Raw genomic sequence first — 16,937 nt, forward strand, 5'->3', positions numbered from 1 at the left:
GATAACGGGCTTTAGCCCCATCGCTGATTGAATTCAGGTAGAGGGACTCATTTCCAGGGCATTGATCTCCTCCTTAATGAACAGACACCGCGGAGCCTGTCCTATCCAGACTCCTATGCTTTGCATTAAAAGCGGTGAAACTCAGACAAACAAAGAACAGAGATAACCTGGCTTTGTGCATATCTACTTCTACTTCCATCAAGGGAGGACTTGCAGTAAAACGCTCCATCAGTGGCAGCGGTAGATTAAATGGCCATTAGTGTGCGTCAGAGGCTTGACTTTCAGGAGACAGGAAATTACCTTATGATCTTTTCTTTTACCTTTTTACCAAGCAAATTGCTTCCTGTAATAAGATGAAAACAAACACTGCCGGAGCGGCTGGTTGAGCAGAACAACACATGGTCCCAGGCAGCAATTTTTCCAGCAATTCTATCTAGTCAAGACTGTGTTGATGCCATGGTTGCCATTTGGATACTATTCTCTGGTCTGACTATCTAATATCGTATGAGTCAGCTTAAGTGCATTTCTCATTTAGACCCTCATGTGATGTCTTTGGCATGTACGTCAGAGGCTGAAAGGATGAGGAACATATTACTGTGAAAAGAAAGTGACCTTCCCTTTAATAAGTGAAGGATTTCTGGATGCTCTGACACCTTCAGTCATCATCACACTCGCCATGTTACATGTTTAGTAATAACAAATAGATTTCCTTGTCTTTCTTCTCTACATCAACTTATCCCGTCGTCTCCTGTCAGTGAGGGAACATGACCAGACTTGTACAGGCTGAACAGGAGGGGGGAGAAACAAGCAGTGGTCGTGTGTGATGAGTCTGATTTTTGAAAAAGAAGAAAACAAGGTACTTTATGCAAAATTACGGCTCCCTTAAAATGAAGCCAAATATCCTGATCGCCCCCTGGTGCCTGGCCTCAGAATAAGTCTTAAACCCTGCCTCCTCCACGTGAATGGATGGGACATGGCCCGGACTAAAAAGTCAAATAACACGTCAAGAAATTGATGGTTTCTGTCATTTTTAATAGTTTGCATCAGACTGTTTGTTCAAGTGCTCATTTCTCTGGTGTGTTTGGTTTTAATGAGGCATTTGATGCTATTCAAACGTGTGCATTAGCATTTTGGATTCCCTGATCATTACTATGCAGACTCTGGCTGTGTCCGAAATCACCCACTCACTCATCAGCCCCTACTTCACTGTATAGGAGGGTATTCTAGGCAGAGGACTCATTGTCACATGATTACAACTCACAGCAACGTCGTCGTCGGTTGAATGACTGCATTCTATACAAGTTGTACAGAATGTAGTGTAGTTTATATTGCTCGTTTAGTGACCATTGGTTGAATACCGCTTTTCACAATGTATTGTGGGAAACAATGAGACTACTATATAGGTTATAAAAAATGTCACTTAACATTGGTACAGCACTGCGAAAATGGCCAACTCACTATATAGTGGACTATGTTGTGATGAGTGATTTCGGACACAGCCTCTGGCTCCTAGTCATGTCTTTGGCCCATGACGGCAGTGATCAGATGCATTGTCCATCAATATACAGTCTATTTGACAGATTCAGAAAATGCAACAGCCCTACCTTAGTCAACCGAGGCTTCAAACTGATATGGCACTAACATATAGAACTTTGTAGTTTGGCTTTCTTGAAGAAGATTTTACTTGATTCCTGTTGTTCTGGGTTTACTTTGTACCCTCATGGTTTTCTGCACTAATTGTAAGTCGCTTTTGATAAAAGCATCAGCTAATTGAAATGTAATGTAATTTTAATTCTACAAGAAACTAGGCAAAATACTGCACAGTTGAGCAGGTTTTGATTGAGCTAGTGTGTGGTTTCCTTCCAGGCCTTAAGTCTTTGTGCTGCTGGTCCCTCAGGTCCTCCTCAGTGTCAGCGGGAACTGTTTGTCCTTCTGAAGGAACGGAAATGGCAGTGTGGGGGTATTCCCTGGAGATGTCTGCTGAGTTCTCTGCTGCTTTGTGTATGTTTCTGTGATGGACTTGTGTTGCTCATCATTTCTTTCCCTGAGTTACTCAGGCTGACGCATCCGCACTCCACCGTCTCAATAACTGCCTTAAACTTTCGGTTGAAAGAAAAGGTCACACTTTGCCACTTTTAGACTCTATGTTTGTGCTCTCACTTGACATTTTAACAGCCTCCTATCACAGTTTGGCGGCAATCTTCTCATTAACACAGGGATGTGTGGGGTTTGGAAGCCACATTATTTAATGACACAGTTAAAGGTTTCGGCATTCACCCGGTATTTCTGGAACATTCAATATCTTTATGCAGCACACACTCACACGTCACAGGCTGAAGTCATTTGTCAAGTGACATCCATTTATCAGTGAAATGGTTCAGCCAAGCAGTTGACCTTTTGGGGGGCGGAAGTTAAATGACCTATTGATTAGTGTGAGCATATCGATTGGGGATCAGTGGTTTGACTAATCAATGAGCCCTCCGTCAAGGAGATTATGTCTTCACTGGTGTTTGTTACTTTGATGTTACTTTTGAAGGATGTCGTCAGGGGGCGGATCCAGGATTATTTTTTTTCATTTTCTCAAGCATTGTGAGAATGTCTGGCAACATTTTATTTGATTTCTCAGAGAATAATGTTTAATAAATCTTAATGAAAAAAAGGCATAAGGTATAAGGGACTGATATTTACAAGCTTGTCCAATGTGGTGTAGATCCAAAAGAAATCCAGATCTGGGGAATTTAAATATGGGGACTGAGTGGAACTAAGAATTTCGATAGTGAAAATCGGTATCTGGCACACTAATCAGATCAGCTGATACTTTCAGGCAATGTCTTCCCACCTTTTTTGTTCTCCGCATGAACCTGTGGGCAATTGAAGCCTGTGCTACCATGATTTGCCAAACTAGAAGCAGAAACCGAAAAATTCCAATTCCAAACATAGTACACCTATTAACAATACTATTATTTTTAGCTGCCTAAACATTTTAAAAGAAGGGAATGGCCAACTTTAAACTGTTACTAGAGGTTTCCAAACACACACACACACACACACACACACACACTGAGCCCAACTCTCATTCAGCTACAGCATCTCTGACCCACATGTCTGCTGGATGCTGCAGGATTAATGTTGTTTTCTCTTTGATGACGGCACAGCAGCTTAATGTCAATCTAACTCGGCCTTCACACATAGATCCTCACACAACCTTACACACACACACACACACACACACACACACAGAGATACTCATTGACCTCCATACCTCATTTCTCACCCGGTTTAACAAATCAATGAGTCATTATTGGGAACTGTTTGATTACATATCACAGTACAGTCTGTCCTTTTAGAAGTTTGTTTATATCACAAAGCTTTGACAACCTGGCAACAACCTTCATATGTTCAAAAAATTATATATAATTCAGAGTAGATATTTGTGCTGGTAGTATTTGCACGACAGTTAAAGCACATGACTCAGCAACACACAAGCCAAGATCTCTCACTTTCGGAACCACACTGGATCAAGAGAACTTTTCCTCCCTCTGACATTTAAAGACAAGCCCAACACCAATGTTTTGACTCAACATATTGTGTCATCAAGATGAGCAGGATAAGCCTGTCATCACAGGGGCAGTGTCTGTTGGGACATACACTGCTGGCTCAGCGTCAAGGCTGTGAGAGAGTTCTGCTCAGAGGTTTGGACGTTGTCCACTACCCACATACCCCACTCCTCACCTGTGACTCATTCATTATTTTTATGAGCCGTAAAGGTCTGAATTTTCCTTTGGCATTTTTTAACTACAATGTTGAGCTGCATCAAGTGTTGTTTTTTACTCCTTTGGAATGGAAGATTGTTGCACAGGTGAGATGGTGTTTCCTGCTTAAGTCATTTTAGCCTGTTGCACCTCCACCGGTGCCATTGGGACAGCTGCAGGGTCGTCAGCTGGAGGCCGGGTTCACTGATGTTTCGCCCACTATACCAGTACATCTCCTGGTGGGGGGGCTGTGGCATATTGGGGATGTTTCCCCGCCACCACCTGCAGCTCCCTCTAAAGGGGTGGTGGACCCTAAGCTCCTGAGCCACAGTCAGTAGCTAGCTTTCTCTGCCTCCTCTCGTAGCTCCTTTGTAGCTTTCCGCAGATTGGCCCCGGTCACACCAGCCCTTTGGAGCAGTTTGACTGCTGCTCTGCTGACAAAGCCCTGACATCCCACCTGCACTGTGAACCCCTTGGCTTTCCAGCCAGCCTCTCAGCATTCTGCTGCATGCTCAGAGTACTTGAGGTCTTTCCTGGGCTGTTGTCATGCCCTCCACCCAGGGGATGGTCAGCTCGATGATAAGGACGCTTTTCTCCTCTGCAGATTACATGACAATGTCTTGCCGGAGAGTAGTTGATACAATCTCTGCCGTCTGAAGTCTACCAACATTTCCCATTCCTTGCCAGGTCTGAGAATAGTGTTCCTCTCTTGTGCAGTTGTGCTATAGTCTCTAACTTTATGTGTCGTGATGGATAGTTTATTATTACCTCCACCAGGGAAGTTATATATTCGTCCCCCACTCAATGGCTTTCAAATTCATAGATCTAACTATTATCTAGTGGATCTGTTTCATTGTTTAGAAATGCTAGGTCTCATTAGCCATCTTTGCAGCAGGGCCTACCTTGGAGAGGTGATAATATTAGTTTTCCACAAGATGTTTATATGATTTTTGCAGCCTATGTATTTTACTTTACTAAAAAGAATATGACAAGTTTCAGGGGAAGTGCAGCATCTGTAATACAGTATTTCAGCCGCAGTGAATGAACAGAAAAATAAAGAAAAAGAGCCCATCAGAGGTTAGAGAACATGGACTGTTTAATTCAGAGGACTTTATGAAGGACACATACAAACATACGGTCTCTCGTCCAGCCAGATCAGGATTTACAATCTTGTCTGGTTTAGGATACGACCACTTGATCACAGTTGGAATTCCTGTGCCGTAGGTGTGTTTCCTCCTCTGCCTTCCCTGCACCGCTCCCCACCCACCGACCAGCCTTATCAAGAAGCAGCGGTTCCTCCTCATCAAAGCAGTGGGTGTTATCTAGAGAGAACGAGTCCCTCATTTTATCTGATGGCTCTGTGGAAAGGAAGGAAGGGTTGAGTGAGAGAGGAGGGGGCAGGGGAGGAATGCATCAAACCAAAAAAACAGCAAGGTCCGTTTTTCCTCCGGCAACCTCACTCTCCTCCCTGAGTCAAATGGTTGAGGTAGCAGCCTGCATGGGGAATTCAAGTTAATATAAGAAGAGGGCAAAACACGAGAGTCAAACCTCCCACATCATCCTCTCCCTCTGTCACCGATTCGGGGGAAGTTGGATGGAGACAGACAGCTTATGAGTCACCGGCCTGGCCCCTATCTCAGCTCCTCTGAGAGATCACCACAGAATGATATAGAAAGAGGAAATGTAATTTCCCCGCTGACTGTTGGCCCGAACCCCGTGACCGTCGCCAGTCAACTGAATCAAACCAGTTGGAAAACAGCCATCGTGATTACAAACCAACGATCTGCTTCATAAATATTCAGTGTGTGTGTGTGTGTGTGTGTGTGTGTGTGCAGGGGCTGGCTCCACCTCAGTGACTGAATTAGAATCAAATGAAAATTTGTCAGTGTGTATTATGAAATATGGAGTATAATCATATGCTGTCATTTCAATGTGGTTACTCCGTTTAAATGTGATTTGTCCTTTCCATTCACAAAAACACTGTGTGACTGATTTATGAGGTGATTTCTTATGTTGCAGGTTATGAGATTAGGAATTAAAAAAAAAAATTATACTCTTCATTAGTATATGATCCCTTACAGTCAAGTGACTTATACAGAACAAAGGAAAAGGAGGTTTAACTCATGTTTACAGCTGCCACTGGATATCCCCACATCCACAGCCCACCTCATCTACATTCCCAACATCCCAAATTGGAGATCATGGAATTTTTAAGGAGGTATTTTTATATATTACACGCAAACTCAATGTAAAGATTCAATAGTTGCAAAGTCTCACTATGATGGAAATACTGTAGATGCGTAAATGCACGCTCGCAATTTTTTAATGTGTCAAATTTTTACAAATGCAGGATGTTTATCAATATCTGGCAAAGGGACTACTGGTGGAAATGAGCCTATGGGCAAACTTGAGTGTAACAGAATAATAAGGTAACACTGTAATTTCCCTTTAAAGAGTGTAGGCGTAGAGCAGCAGCTGTCACCATCAGGCCAATGAGGATGTGTGTGTTATCAAGCGTTATCTCTGCTTATCCAGAATCAGCATCAACCCTCGCTGCAAATGTTTTCCTCCACTTCTCTGACATACTTCCACCTGTTGCCATTGATAACAGATTTTGCTATACAGTGCTGTGTGCTTGTGTGTCTGTGTGTGTGCTTATAGCCTATATGTACAGACAGTATGTGTATGAGTGACAGTGATGCCCGTACCTACTTCCTATGACGTGGGCGCTCCACAGTCGCCAACCGCTCCCAGTGCTCCTGTCTATTTCATCTTTCCATCCCAGCCTTGTTCTTTCCATCCACTGAGTGTGTGTGTCTTTGTGTGTGTGTATGTGTGTGTGTGTGTGTGTGTGTGTGTGTGTGTGTGTGTGTGTGTGTGTGCGCGCACATGCGTGAGTGAGATTAAAGCATAGCGGTGCAATCTGTAAAGTCCCAGTGAGTTTAATTCCAGCTGAGTGGATTTGGCTTTGTGCCTCCCACACAGGTGATGAGAGGGGAGGAGGTGGGGGGAGACAGGCTGGACGACAGGGGATGAGAGAAGAGGTTAGAAGTAAAACACAGAGGAGGGGAGGAGGAGGGAGGGAAGCGGGGGGGGGGGGCAGACAGACAGAGTGAGGAAGGGAGGGAGTGACTCTCCAGTTCCGGTCTTTAATATAATTCTTTTTTTTAAATGAAATATATCTTGACGCATCGGTGCAGGGGAGGATTTCTGAAATGGTTTCCCATGATGAGCCACAGTCCTGTTGCCAACTGTGTTTAGATTGTGATGTACACCCCCTGGTTCAGCACAACCCCAGCTGGTTTGCAGCCATAAACGGTCATTTTCTCCACATTTGCAGGTGTGGACTATGGACCCTTATTCACACTTACTTTTAAGACGCAGTCTCTTTTTCTATTAGTTGTGTTTTATTTGGTAAATAAAAATGTTTGTCTTGTGTAATGCCTCCTTATACCAACTGAGATCTTTTTTTCAATAACTCATTGACAAATACCCGGGGCTGTTCAGATGCTGCATCACATTCATACAAAAACAAGAGTCGTGTTTACAGTAAACCATCAGGTACGGATGTGACCTTTATTCTACTTGTTTGTATTTGCTGAGCCAAGTGAATCTGTTTCACTGAGCACCAGGACATGCTTTGTGATTTCACGCAAACTCTTCTACAGAATGCACGATGATATTTCATTGTATATTCTTTTATTTTAAGATACTTTTTCATCTTAGGCCAAATCAATACTACTACAAGGTTGCTTCTGGTCTCATTTTAGTTTAAAAACTTTAAAATGATGATGTAGACACTCACAACTGCTTGCTGATGTGGGTATTTTCAGTCACGACTTAGTTTTCACTGACTCGTCACATGACCTCCTTCCGGAAGAAAACATCTGGCCATAGCCTCGGCTGCCAGTGCAGAACACCACATGGACAATAAATTACAAGCATCGCTGGCCCTGTTGTCTTTGCTCTCAGCTGTTTGCAGTTAAATTCCGCATTTTACAATGATACAACTGTTTACATGTGTACGAGACCAGCTGTTATTTGAGCAATCTGTGAGTATTCCTGTTTACAACGGCATGTGCCCAGTGAACGTGAGTGTTCATGTAACACTAATGCTCATTAGTATAAAGAATAAGGAGCCAAAACGCTTGTGTGGACAGGGATCCTTTTTGTTTTAAAATCCAAAAGTCATACGCTACAACCATCACACTTTCACCTTTGAAACACACACAGCTGCAGATACAAAAATGTAAAATATTGTCAGCTGGAATGTTTTTGAGTGAGAAGAGGTTGCACTTCCTTCAATAACAAAGGCTGATTTGCCAGGAAACTGGGAAATCCTCAGGGGCCACCGAAGGCAGTTTTTTGCCTGTAAATCAGTTAGATTTTCCCCAGGCTGTAGTTCACTGACAATCTTCAACGGCACGGAGGAAGGGAACAATGCACCCAATCTCTATAACTGCCACTCTTTCTGAAATCTTTACAAGGCATCTCCAAACTAGTTCTGCAACTGTGTGGCAAAGTGAAAATCCTGTGGGCCTTTTCTATTTTCTTCTATTTACTCTACATTTCACATCTCACAATGTCATTCACGAGACCGGATGAACGGGTTCACAGCCACTGCGACTGGAATGAGTTCTCCACATAGTTCGAGATATTAAAAGCTTTCATGTCCAGTCCTCCTGCATTCATACAACTGGATTATGTTTTGCATTCATACAAGCTTGATGTACAAAGTGCACATTGACAATCCAGCCACTGACTCACCACCAAAGGCTCTAAGTGATATTTATGTCCTCCTCAAAGTAACATAACACCTTCAGAGCTGCAAACGCCAGCTACATTTTCAGTGCTGTACTGTTTGTTTAACACCTGGCTTCCCTCTACCTTCTCTTCTACAGCGCACTGTGTCTGCAGCACAGCCAAAAATATAGTGACATATACTGTCTGTGTATTTATAGATACTCAAATTAATTAGAGAGCAAAGCGGGAGAGGAAGACAAGGCTTTGCAGATGCATTGTTATAGCGTATATATGATAAGTATAATACCGGGGATGCATTAGAATAATGCAGAGCAGGCAGACAGAAGGGTGATGGTTTCCACTCAGTCTGTTTTCATATACTCTCAACTTGATTAATGACTTAGGCCATGAGGATGCCTCACAGCTGTATCGCTGCAATGAGTTTTCAGCTGAAACAGGAAGAGGCCATGTGAGCCAGAGAAGCAAAAATAATCTGTAGTAAAATATCTCTGGTATTTAAGAAAAGCGAGACACCAAATAGTCCACCAGTATCACTCTTTCTCTTCTCAATGGGCGAGAAGCCAGACTCTACCAGTATTATCCTCACGAAAAAGCAAGATTTCCAATTTTCCCTTAAGAAATAATGATCATTAAAATACACTTGAGTATCTGAAGGGGCTTAATGGAGTTGATTGGTGTCAATCATTGATCAATATTTTAAATAATAAGGTTTGTGATATGATATTTTTGTCATCAACAAATCCCCAAAAAATCCTCATTGTATTAGTCCCATCTGTTTCTGTTACTCTGCCCCATGTTCCCTCTAAATCTTGTAAATTAAAAATTTAAATAATAAATTAAAAATCATTTGGCTCATTTCAACATTATTGTGATGGCCGCACCACAATTATCATTAATTTAAGATTTCCCTTTTAGGGAGTGTTCATGTGGTCCATCTTTATTTACGGCCTTTTATATCATCAATTCATTTATGTTTTTTGACAGTAACAAAGTACAGATTACCAGCAGCCTTTTAACTCTCCCGGCTGCTTGTGTTTTCTTGGAACAAAACACTTCACATAGAGCACAGAGCTGCCAACACACTGTCAGGATTGCGACACATTGTTTTAGGTGCAAGGGACCAAATAGCCTTGTTTGCACTCCAAAACAGGAAGTGACTACACTGTTTTATATGGTGACGAATTTAACCATCGATGTTGCAAATAACTTACTCATTTCTGGGTAACTACTGGGGATAAAGGACACATTCATTGTACAGTGTGGGGTCTGTTGGGAAACGCTTGAGAGACCCACTCACCAGATATGAATGTGTGGATGTGAAGTGCAGTCAGTTTCACAGGACTGTCATCTCAGCTTTCTCAGATCTGCTCATTGTGTTATTCTTAGAGATGTGATAAAGCTGGGCGCTTCTAAAGGGAGTAACTTTTGGTTGAACGCTGGGGGACTGGGGCCAAACACTCTGTGGTACATATTTAAAAATTACCGTTTCTTTCCGATAAGTATGAGGGCAATGTGTCATACTTACCAGATATAACCAACGAGCTACTAGCCAAGATAACTCTGATAAAATTCATTTTCTCGGTGCAAATGAAATAGAGTCTGAAAAAAAATCCATTGTATCAAGTTTTATAACAGTCAAAATCTTTCATTCAGCATTATAGTATGATTATTGGGTGGTTGTACAGGGCGGTTCTGATTATTGGGAGAGTAACAACTCCTGATTTATGATGCCCTAGGCTCTTCTAAAACTTCTGTAACAGTACAGCTGAGTACAGCCCCATACACTACACTACATCACAGTACAGCACAGTACAGTACAGACCGTAATGCTGCTTTCCTTCATGTTGCAACATCCTGAAAACCACAAATGCCATTTCTCTCTTTGTAGACAAAATGCTACTCTTGGTTACATTAGATAACAGGTGGTCAAGTCGTTCTTTACGTTGAGTACGTCATAGAGCCTGGAGCTCCAAACTGAATCCCCATAGCACACTTCCCTGAACAGGACAAAACAAAGTTGACTCCACCAGAGGCCTCAACCCTTTTTTTACGCACCTGAGTTTCACCTGAAGACCTGCATTGACTTTTCTGTTGAACAATGGGAAAGGATTCTGTTTGATCTACTACACACACACACACACACACACACACACACACACACACACACACACATACACACACACACACACACACACACACACACACACACACACACACACACACACACACACACCCTGCGTCCCCTGTCTTGCTCAAGAATTTTGCTCCCCTCAAAAAGTCATGGCAAGTGGGTGGAAATAAGGGGAGTGATTCAAGCCTGGTGTGTGTCTGTGCGTGTGTGTTCAGCATGTGTCATCAGGGCCTTCGTATCGTGACTTGAAGTCAGGAATACCAAACATGCTTGCCTCGTATTGAGTTTGGCAGCCACTGCAGGTTGACTGGTGAGTTGGATGGGATATGGTCCGAGTGTGTGGTTACTCATCGTGCTGATGTTGTTTTGTTGCCGTCTCTAATCAGAACTCTGCACAAACAAGAAACTGCAAGTGACAACCTGCCATCAACACAACCTGACTCTCTATCACAGTATTATTGAGAAAGCGGTCATGGTTAGGATGGTACTTTTGATAACACATCACACTCTGGCATTTAAGATGCTTTTTTCTTTTAATTCTATGAACTTTATTTACTTAAAACTGTGAGATAGATAGGGACAAATGTTCAACATTATTTGTATTCTTACTCACATTTAGGGTCTAAATAAATATTTAGAAAAGCCCACTGAAGATAATATGTGACTTTGGGCTACAGTAATAAAATGGACCTGTATTCTCTGTATTAAAACCTGCCAGAAACACTCCCACTACTCCAAGCTACTTAACCGAAATACTTTTAATTAATATTGCTTAAATGTCTATTTTAATAAACTGAGTTAGTTTTGAACATTATAACTGGAGTTAGAGATTTTATTCAGTTCACTTGTTAACTAAATTTCCACTACAACAGCAAGTCTTTGTGAGTTCATGATGAAGGACAGATTTGCAGCCATGGAAAGTAATTAAGTACATTAACTCAAGTACAATACAGTTTGTGGTGCTACTACTTTTTTCCAATGCTTCTTTTCAACTGCATGTCAAAGGCAAATAGTGGCGGCTGTGACTGAGTAGGTAGAGCGGGTTATCCACTAATAAGTAGGGCTTTGGTTTGATCCCCTGCTCCTTCAGTCTGTATTATAATGTAAGGTATCTAGGGCAAGATACAGAGCCCAAAAGCTACCCTGACAGTGTGTGATAGTGAAAGTCCTGCATGTAAAACCTCTGCATGACTGTGTGGGTGAATGTGACTCTCAATTTTACTCCACTACATGTATCTGTACAAAATCATTACACAACAAGCTATGACAATCGATAAATCCCTCTTGTTGTGAATCCCTGCCGTCTGTGTTGTTTTCTGTTCATTTCAACAGACATTTCCCCTGTCAGACTCCACAGATGGTTTTAATTGAAATAACTGTAATGAATAGTTTTTAGTATTTCGCAAAATAGAAGACTTCACAGAAGAAAGTTTTCCTTCTTCACTCTACACAATTATAATAAAATAAATCTTAGATTTCCTAACCATATATGAAATAGCTCAAACTAGCGCCATCTCAGCCAACAAGTTCAGAGTGCAGACCTTTCCCATTAAAAAAAAGAATAACAGTCTTCCATGATTCTCATCTCATCCGTGGTTTATTTGTTCATTGTGATGACTTTACAAGAAATGACTCGAATAAAACATTCTGCAAACTATTAATGGTATTCCTGCACTGAAACCCCTCCCTCGAGTCAGTTTTGGTGCCTCAGTGGAATTCCAGTGCGTTGCAGTCAGTGGTCAGCTGAGGTGAAATGAGTAATGTGAGACTTATTTGGGAAACAGCGTCATTATCATCATCTGGAAGCTCCGTCAGCAAACCAGGAAGCACCTGTGCAGCTGCGGTGGCGAGCCGCGGCGAGCGGGGACACATGTCCTATAGCGAAAGGTGGCCTATTGTGTTCCATGGCTTTTTATAAGTCACATGGACAAAAAAAAGGGACATTCTGAACAGGAAGTGACTTGACGCACTCGCATACCGCACTAATGCAGGCGGTCCAGTACTTATTGTCCAGTGTACATAACAAGTGTGGATAAACACAGAGGCATGAGGGTGGCTGCAGTGTGAAGCATTCTGTCGCCAGATACAGTAAACAAGACGCATGCAGAGAGTCAGCCATCTTGATCTATGCTTCATTCATCATGGTTACAAAATGCTCATTTAACAGTTGAATACCCTCAACACAAACTGTGCTGTAGCTTGCAGAGATACATGGACATGTATTGAACTTTTGGGTTTACTGATCTTCATAGTCTTTTATCCCTAAAAGGGCCAGGAGCATTGTATACCGGGCAAATCCACTATGTTACATCACTCAATGGTTTATCCATAAGTAAATTATTTTACTGTAGTGTGGGCCAGTATTCATCAGACCAAACCTAAGCCTATATACCGTTTTCAGAAATAAGCACCAAGAATAATAAGACATTCCTCTCAGCCTTACATTGGTTTATTTATGCATGTCTTGGAAAAAAGGAAAAAACTTCCCCTTTAATGATCAAATGTCATACTTATTCAAAGCGTTGTTTTTGTCAACTTGAGAAACAACCCCACTTGCCGTACTTCCCAATCTCAGTTCACGGTACTCTTCTGAGAATCCAACATATGGAATTCTCTGCCAATACATTCTTTTATTTTTCTTGTTAACAATTAAAAAGGTCACAGAGATCACTTCACATAACTGACCGATACGTTCCATATGGTCTGCCTAGCTGGGTCCAATCAATATTTTCTTTACTATTTTCGTTGTAGAGTTTCCCCTCTTAAAATGTTATGTCTGACCAGTAGTCCAAAACCCATAAACAATTTACTAATGGTGGATTAAGAAACCACAAATCCTGCAAACATTTTACTTAAGATGATTTTAATGATTAATCCGTCATATAATTCTTCTGTAGATAAACTAAGCTATTCATCAACAGATAATTAAATAAGTAGAACAAGAGGTAAATGAGGAGGATTTGTTACGGCATGATCGATTAAACGTTGAACATTAAGAAAACAAAAACAAAACTCAAACTTTTGGTGGAACATTTGCACTACTGACCCGGTGACGTCAGCACACAAGTGTCACACTTTGTGAAAATAGTGTGTCAGACGCAATCACAGTTGACACAACAGTCCTAATAACCTGTCAGCTAACTACAGGGCTCCGTGCACACAGAACTGTGGCCGGAGGGACGTGCATTTGGACGGGGAAAGAGAGCAGAGGAGAGGTGAAGACAGAAAGAAGAAAGGAGATACACAGGGAAAAGAGAAAGACATGCATCTTGTTTATGTGGCTCATCTGGGTTCACTGTTGTTATCTACAGCTGACACTAAGAAACCCCTAAATGAAATGAGGGCTTGGAAATGGATGGTGGGACTCCCCGCCCATCAGCCATGATGTCACAAGCCCAGATTAGACTGGACCATATGGCACGCTGCCTGCTGCCCCTCTAATCCTCCACCAGCATCCATCCATCCATCCATCCATCCATCCATCCATCCATCCATCCATCCATCCGTCCATCCATCCATCCATCCATCATCCATCCCTCCCTCCATCAGTCTGTCTGTCTGTCTGTCTGTCGTTCCTCTTTTTGGTCTGGTGTACTCCCATCTGTATGTGTGGGTGACTGGAGCTGTGTCTGTGTCTGTCTCTCTGTCTCTGAGTCTGTCTCGCTGTCTGACCATTTGTCACATATCTGTTGTGTTGTGTCGCTTTTCTTCCCTCTCTGTCTCTGTTTTGCCCTCATTACATATTCCCACGCATTCGTGCAGCAGACACAACATGATGTAACTCATATCTGTCGGATTCATTTGACCCAAGAGGACCTCTTGTTTACACGGTGTATTCACTAAGCATGTTTTGGCTTTTAAATCTTGAACATTCGTCGCAGTCTGGGCGGGAAACAAAAAAAAAAAATTCAATACATTCTGTTTGTAGTGAGTCAAAGATTCAGAGTAGTCATCAAATTATTATCTGATGAGATCATTAACATGTAATAACACAATCCACTCAGATGTGATCAGATAGCAAAACTATGAATGAATGGAACCAAATACCAGTAGGTTTTTACTGGAGATGGAAAGTTATTGTGCATCTGTATTACAATATTAACAGTAATTCCGATATGCCCAACACTTTGGGATACTTGGAATCATTTCTAACAGATTCTGTTCACAAGGCCAAAACAACATAAAAATCGAATCTTTGCAAAACTATCTACCTTGTTTATCTTTGGCTCATCCACCAGGCTCTGGCTTCCCCCGCCCTCAAAAAGAAGAGATTATTATATTTTTTTCAATTATTTCCATTGTATCTGTATTTGTATAGGGTCTTCTTGGTTTCTGTGTCTATACGAAGAATATAGCATCTGTTTGGCTGTTTTACATTATTAGGAATGATCTACAACAATGACACAGTGGCTGCTTCCGGATGTGTGACATACTCTCTACTGAATGAGCGTAATCAATACATCAATACATGTTTATGTTGGGCCCCTTAACGATCGACATGGTGGTTCAGGTACAGATGATTGACTGTGTGCATATCTTTGGAGATTAGTGTCAGTGTAGTGGGGTTTTTTTAAGTTAATTTATCCGCTTTTCCCTTATCCAGGTGATTCCTTGTAGTTTTATTTCTCTGCTTAAACTTTCAATCCAATGTTTACTACACACAGATTATTTTTTTCTTGTCATTACAGGAACAGCTGCAATTGCTGCTTCAAACATTTGTATCTGTATCCCATTGTTTCCAGTCTTTATGCTGCAGCTTCATATTTAACATACAGATATCACAGTTTAATGCCAAGCTTCTCTTCAAAAACTCTAAAACAAAATTCATACGTGTTTCATAAAATTTCAAACTACGGCCTGATCAAAATTCTCTACAGATTGATGACAATAGTTTATTACATGAATAAGTGCTTTTTCAGATGTGAGCACAGCGTTCTGTACAGCGAGTATCACACAGTGTGAATCCAAAATGGCTTCAGTTGGATTACACACACGACACTCGGTGGACACACATTGAAATCCAAACCAAAACGCGTGCACACAGGATCCAACGGAGGCATAAGCTGCGTGTTAGGATTGATTGGCTGTCATGTGAGTGCTAGGAGTGTGACGCTTAAGCCTGTTAATTCATTTGGGGGCATTAGGCTTACATGCTGGTGGATATGTGGCTGCTCCACTGGGCTATACATGGGACAGAGCGGAAGTAGGAGTTTGCTTTAGCTCACTGCATGTTGGGTGTGGTACTTGCGACTAGTGTCATTATATGTTATATGCTTCCTTTCAGTTGCTGTTGTATCACTGTAAATGTTATGTCTCTGCAGATCTTCAGTATATTATGTGTAATCTAATATCCTATAATAACAGTATAGGTAATAAAGCAACTGGAATATTTTTCTGCATCTTTTCTCATAAGTGTGTGTGTGATTGTTCATATATTGGTGTACAGTATGTTTGTGTAGGTTATCTGGTGTTTCACGATTTTATGTATATGAACTCACTCAAATTGTAGTATTTTGCCTGAATGATTAATTCATTATTTTGTTTGCTGACGTACAGAAAATAAGCAACAAATCAAGCCTATAATTGATTGATAATTTAAGTACATTTGTGAAGCTGATATGCTGAAGACAATTTAAAACTAAATTAATTATCTTTGGCTTTTGGAAAAAAATTGTTGGTTCTTTATTTTTCAGACTAGACAAATAATAAATGAATCAAGCAAACAATCAGCACGTTGATAGATATGTGAAAAGATTGTTTGGGGCAGCCCAGTATTATTTAGATTTTTGCCTGGATCTGATATTACTGTAAAATCTGCGTTTTGGATTTACATTGTGTACGTGTTACTGGACATATTGTCCATCATGGACATGTATCTCTCTATTATATTTGTCTCTCTCTGAAGATTTGTCATTCTGGCCTTGGTGTTTTAAGCATCCTTTTGACACATTATTAAAAAAAATTGTAGGCATTGAGATTTATGGCATAGTAGAACAAATTCAATTAGCCAATAGCTGAAGTCAACACAACAACCAAACGAAAAAAGGATTTCAGGTTTCGTGTGGGTGTGTGTGCATGTGTGTGTGTGTGTGCGTTTGTGTGTGTATGAGTAATGTCTGAATCAAACACACACAGCAGTGGTCCTGTCTTGTTTTTATTCACTAGGCACTGAGGCGGGGTTTCGGTCCAGTCATCGCTGTGGGCGGGCCTTCTTCGTCGTGTCACACCTCGCCGGTGTCCATATGTGGGTCGTGACGTCACGCGCCGGAGGTTCCATTCACATAAAACCG

General features: G+C 41.5%; 1 long non-coding RNA gene across 1 annotated transcript; it reads right to left on the reverse strand.

The window, feature by feature from the left end:
- Nucleotides 1-4,826: 4,826 nt before the first annotated feature.
- Nucleotides 4,827-6,582, reverse strand: LOC133953465 (uncharacterized). Its single transcript, XR_009920695.1, has 2 exons — nucleotides 6,465-6,582; nucleotides 4,827-5,110 (listed from the first exon to the last, which is right to left on the reverse strand). It is a non-coding gene; the product is annotated as an uncharacterized LOC133953465 (long non-coding RNA).
- Between the last annotated feature and the right edge of the window lie 10,355 nt (nucleotides 6,583-16,937).

This window comes from Platichthys flesus, chromosome 5 (assembly GCF_949316205.1).
Source record: "Platichthys flesus chromosome 5, fPlaFle2.1, whole genome shotgun sequence".
Taxonomy (NCBI): domain Eukaryota; kingdom Metazoa; phylum Chordata; class Actinopteri; order Pleuronectiformes; family Pleuronectidae; genus Platichthys; species Platichthys flesus.